Below are 5,000 nucleotides of genomic sequence, written 5' to 3'. Positions count from 1 at the left end.
CTCCAGCCCGAACGTGCACCCACCTCACCTCACTGTCTCGGGGGGCTTCTCCTGGCCTGAGAGGGACCTGGCGGGGAAGGCATCCAAGCGGAAGCGGAATCCTGACACCTTGGCTGCAGGTCCTGGGCCCCTCCCCCGTCCCCGCCTCTGCCTGGACCCCTCCTCACCTCTCCTCCCTGCCCGCCCCACCCCCACCCCCCACCCCGGTGCCCCCAAGCCCGGCCACCCCCCTCCCCCCTCCCCCCTAGCCCGGCCACCCCACACCCACCCCGACCCCCTCCCCTGCCAGCCTCAGGGCCCTGCCTCCTGCCCCAGGCCCAGCCCAAGCCCCTTCCTTGCGAAAGCCGCCTCTTCAGCAGGGCCTCTCTCTGATCTGTGTCAGGCTCTGGGACCCTATGGGTCCCGAGTGCCTCTCTGGGTCTGGGGGTCGTATCCCCTCCTCCCGCCACCTCTCCTTCCGTCTCTGGGTCTCTGTCAGTCTCCCTAGCTTCTTCTCTCTCCCTCTCTCTCCCTCTCTCTCTCTCTCTCTCTCTCTCTCTCTCCCCCCCCCCACCCCCGCCTGCGCTGGCACGCGCACCCGCGCGCGCGTTTGTGTGTGTGTGTGTGTGTGTGTGTGTGTGTGTGTGTATTGTGTGAGTGTGACAGAGCCAGAGAGCCAGAGAGAGACGTGGTGGGTGGGTGGGGGTGGCATCTTGTGGGCAGGGGAACAGGCTCCGAGCCCGCCCGGCCGCCTGCCCATCCTCAGCTCTCCCCGCCAGGAGCTCTCCGGTTTGACGACGAGGCCCCCCGCCCCGTGTCCTGGACTCCTGTGGGGAAGGGTGGCCTTGGAAAGGCCACCTGGCGGGCCTGATGCCCTCCTGCTGCACGCTGGTCGCTCCGCGTGGGGTTGGCGCAAGGGTGAGGGGGGCGGAGGGGGGCGGGAGGGGCGGCCAGACCCCGGGCTGGGCTGGGCCTAGGTCTGCAGCGGGCTCCGGGGAAAGGGAGCCTGGGGCCTTGACCCCTCCGGGGCCACGCCCCCCGACCCCCGCCCAGCTGCGAGTGAGCGAGCGGCCTGTGGATTGCCGAGCGCAGACGGGCCTGCCGAGCGCCCCCCGTCCTGGCATGGCATGGGAGAGTGGCGAGACTTCCACCACCCTCCGGGTGCCAGAGGCCTCTGGTCCCCTGGGTCGGCAGCGGGCTGCGTGGGCAGAGGCGCCCGCAGAGGGGCAGGCCAAGCGCCAGGCGGCCCGGAGGCCCCGGAGGCCCGGAGGCCCGGAGGCCCGGAGGCCCGGAGGCGCGGCGGCGGGCTCTTGGGGCGGCGCGCGGCACCCTCCTCCGTCTACGGCCATACCACCCTGAACGCGCCCGATCTCGTCTGATCTCGGAAGCTAAGCAGGGTCGGGCCTGGTTAGTACTTGGATGGGAGACCGCCTGGGAATACCGGGTGCTGTAGGCTTTTTGCCTCCCTCTCCTTTAGGCGCCGCCGCCGCCGCCGCCCCCTTCAGCGCAGTTCACCGCCAGCCCCAGCGCCCCCTGCCCCGACTGCCCCTCCCGCCCCACCGCGCGGGGCCGTCGTGCGGCGCGGCCAGCCAGTGGCCCGCGCCCGCAGGCGGCCTCATCCCAGCCCTCGGACCTCAGAGCCCCAGCCCCCGCCCCTCCCCGCCGCCGGCCCGGGCTCCCTCCGAAGGGCCTGGCCCACTGCACGCTGGCTGGCCTGTCGGCCGGCCGTGACCTGCCCGCTCGCCCCACGGACAGCTGCTCCCCTCCTTCGCCCGGGACCCAAGGCCCGGCCCTTCGGCCGGATGGATGGACGGATATTGGCCCCGGCAGATGGACAGGCGGACGGTCGGTCGGCTGCCGGCCGGCTCCTGGAACCTGGGCCCCTCCATACTACCCATTTCCTGGGCCCTCCCGATCCAGGAAACAAGACGGGCGGGGCGTGGGCCGGCCAGGAGCCCTCAAGACAGTCCCGGGGCGCGGCGCCGCCCAGAGGGGGCAAGAACCCGTGTCCCGAGGTAGAGAGAAAAAGCAACGGAGACAAAGCAAGCCGACCGACCGCTCCAGCCCGAACGTGCACCCACCTCACCTCACTGTCTCGGGGGGCTTCTCCTGGCCTGAGAGGGACCTGGCGGGGGAGGCATCCAAGCGGAAGCGGAATCCTGACACCTTGGCTGCAGGTCCTGGGCCCCTCCCCCGTCCCCGCCTCTGCCTGGACCCCTCCTCACCTCTCCTCCCTGCCCGCCCCACCCCCACCCCCCACCCCGGTGCCCCCAAGCCCGGCCACCCCCCTCCCCCCTCCCCCCTAGCCCGGCCACCCCACACCCACCCCGACCCCCTCCCCTGCCAGCCTCAGGGCCCTGCCTCCTGCCCCAGGCCCAGCCCAAGCCCTTCCTTGCGAAAGCCGCCTCTTCAGCAGGGCCTCTCTCTGATCTGTGTCAGGCTCTGGGACCCTATGGGTCCCGAGTGCCTCTCTGGGTCTGGGGGTCGTATCCCCTCCTCCCGCCACCTCTCCTTCCGTCTCTGGGTCTCTGTCAGTCTCCCTAGCTTCTTCTCTCTCCCTCTCTCTCCCTCTCTCTCTCTCTCTCTCTCTCTCTCTCTCTGCCCCCCCCCACCCCCGCCTGCGCTGGCACGCGCACCCGCGCGCGCGTTTGTGTGTGTGTGTGTGTGTGTGTGTGTGTGTGTGTGTATTGTGTGAGTGTGACAGAGCCAGAGAGCCAGAGAGAGACGTGGTGGGTGGGTGGGGGTGGCATCTTGTGGGCAGGGGAACAGGCTCCGAGCCCGCCCGGCCGCCTGCCCATCCTCAGCTCTCCCCGCCAGGAGCTCTCCGGTTTGACGACGAGGCCCCCCGCCCCGTGTCCTGGACTCCTGTGGGGAAGGGTGGCCTTGGAAAGGCCACCTGGCGGGCCTGATGCCCTCCTGCTGCACGCTGGTCGCTCCGCGTGGGGTTGGCGCAAGGGTGAGGGGGGCGGAGGGGGGCGGGAGGGGCGGCCAGACCCCGGGCTGGGCTGGGCTGGGCCTAGGTCTGCAGGGGGCTCCGGGGAAAGGGAGCCTGGGGCCTTGACCCCTCCGGGGCCACGCCCCCCAACCCCCGCCCAGCTGCGGGTGAGCGAGCGGCCTGTGGATTGCCGAGCGCAGACGGGCCTGCCGAGCGCCCCCCGTCCTGGCATGGCATGGGAGAGTGGCGAGACTTCCACCACCCTCCGGGTGCCAGAGGCCTCTGGTCCCCTGGGTCGGCAGCGGGGCCCTGCGGCGGCGGGCTGCGTGGGCAGAGGCGCCCGCAGAGGGGCAGGCCAAGCGCCAGGCGGCCCGGAGGCCCGGAGGCCCGGAGGCCCGGAGGCCCGGAGGCCCGGAGGCCCGGAGGCGCGGCGGCGGGCTCTTGGGGCGGCGCGCGGCACCCTCCTCCGTCTACGGCCATACCACCCTGAACGCGCCCGATCTCGTCTGATCTCGGAAGCTAAGCAGGGTCGGGCCTGGTTAGTACTTGGATGGGAGACCGCCTGGGAATACCGGGTGCTGTAGGCTTTTTGCCTCCCTCTCCTTTAGGCGCCGCCGCCGCCGCCGCCCCCTTCAGCGCAGTTCGCCGCCAGCCCCAGCCCCAGCGCCCCCGGCCCCGACTGCCCCTCCCGCCCCACCGCGCGGGGCGGTCGTGCGGCGCGGCCAGCCAGTGGCCCGCGCCCGCAGGCGGCCTCATCCCAGCCCTTGGACCTCAGAGCCCCAGCCCCCGCCCCTCCCCGCCGCCGGCCCGGGCTCCCTCCGAAGGGCCTGGCCCACTGCACGCTGGCTGGCCTGTCGGCCGGCCGTGACCTGCCCGCTCGCCCCACGGACAGCTGCTCCCCTCCTTCGCCCGGGACCCAAGGCCCGGCCCTTCGGCCGGATGGATGGACGGATATTGGCCCCGGCAGATGGACAGGCGGACGGTCGGTCGGCTGCCGGCCGGCTCCTGGAACCTGGGCCCCTCCATACTACCCATTTCCTGGGCCCTCCCGATCCAGGAAACAAGACGGGCGGGGCGTGGGCCGGCCAGGAGCCCTCAAGACAGTCCCGGGGCGCGGCGCCGCCCAGAGGGGGCAAGAACCCGTGTCCCGAGGTAGAGAGAAAAAGCAACGGAGACAAAGCAAGCCGACTGGTCCCCATGCGCACGCTCCAGCCCGAACGTGCACCCACCTCACCTCACTGTCTCGGGGGGCTTCTCCTGGCCTGAGAGGGACCTGGCGGGGGAGGCATCCAAGCGGAAGCGGAATCCTGACACCTTGGCTGCAGGTCCTGGGCCCCTCCCCCGTCCCCGCCTCTGCCTGGACCCCTCCTCACCTCTCCTCCCTGCCCGCCCCACCCCCACCCCCCACCCCGGTGCCCCCAAGCCCGGCCACCCCCCTCCCCCCTCCCCCCTAGCCCGGCCACCCCACACCCACCCCGACCCCCTCCCCTGCCAGCCTCAGGGCCCTGCCTCCTGCCCCAGGCCCAGCCCAAGCCCTTCCTTGCGAAAGCCGCCTCTTCAGCAGGGCCTCTCTCTGATCTGTGTCAGGCTCTGGGACCCTATGGGTCCCGAGTGCCTCTCTGGGTCTGGGGGTCGTATCCCCTCCTCCCGCCACCTCTCCTTCCGTCTCTGGGTCTCTGTCAGTCTCCCTAGCTTCTTCTCTCTCCCTCTCTCTCCCTCTCTCTCTCTCTCTCTCTCTCTCTCTCTCTCTCTCTCCCCCCCACCCCCGCCTGCGCTGGCACGCGCACCCGCGCGCGCGTTTGTGTGTGTGTGTGTGTGTGTGTGTGTGTTGTGTGAGTGTGACAGAGCCAGAGAGCCAGAGAGAGACGTGGTGGGTGGGTGGGGGTGGCATCTTGTGGGCAGGGGAACAGGCTCCGAGCCCGCCCGGCCGCCTGCCCATCCTCAGCTCTCCCCGCCAGGAGCTCTCCGGTTTGACGACGAGGCCCCCCGCCCCGTGTCCTGGACTCCTGTGGGGAAGGGTGGCCTTGGAAAGGCCACCTGGCGGGCCTGATGCCCTCCTGCTGCACGCTGGTCGCTCCGCGTGGGG

The 5,000-nt window shown here is 71.7% G+C and overlaps 2 non-coding genes across 2 annotated transcripts; both read left to right on the top strand.

The window, feature by feature from the left end:
* The first annotated feature begins 1,316 nt into the window (after positions 1-1,316).
* On the top strand, positions 1,317-1,435 carry LOC146396753 (5S ribosomal RNA). The gene has a single exon (XR_014828558.1). It is a non-coding gene; the product is annotated as a 5S ribosomal RNA (ribosomal RNA).
* A 1,947-nt stretch (positions 1,436-3,382) lies between these two features.
* Positions 3,383-3,501, top strand: LOC146396752 (5S ribosomal RNA). Its single transcript, XR_014828557.1, has one exon. It is a non-coding gene; the product is annotated as a 5S ribosomal RNA (ribosomal RNA).
* The last annotated feature ends 1,499 nt before the right edge of the window (positions 3,502-5,000 follow it).

Source organism: Sus scrofa, chromosome 14 (genome assembly GCF_054392235.1).
Source record: "Sus scrofa isolate SSC_HxYL_T2T_F1_AM1 chromosome 14, Sscrofa_HxYL_maternal_Yorkshire_Landrace_v2.0, whole genome shotgun sequence".
Taxonomy (NCBI): domain Eukaryota; kingdom Metazoa; phylum Chordata; class Mammalia; order Artiodactyla; family Suidae; genus Sus; species Sus scrofa.
This window is presented reverse-complemented; position numbering and strand designations above follow the sequence as displayed.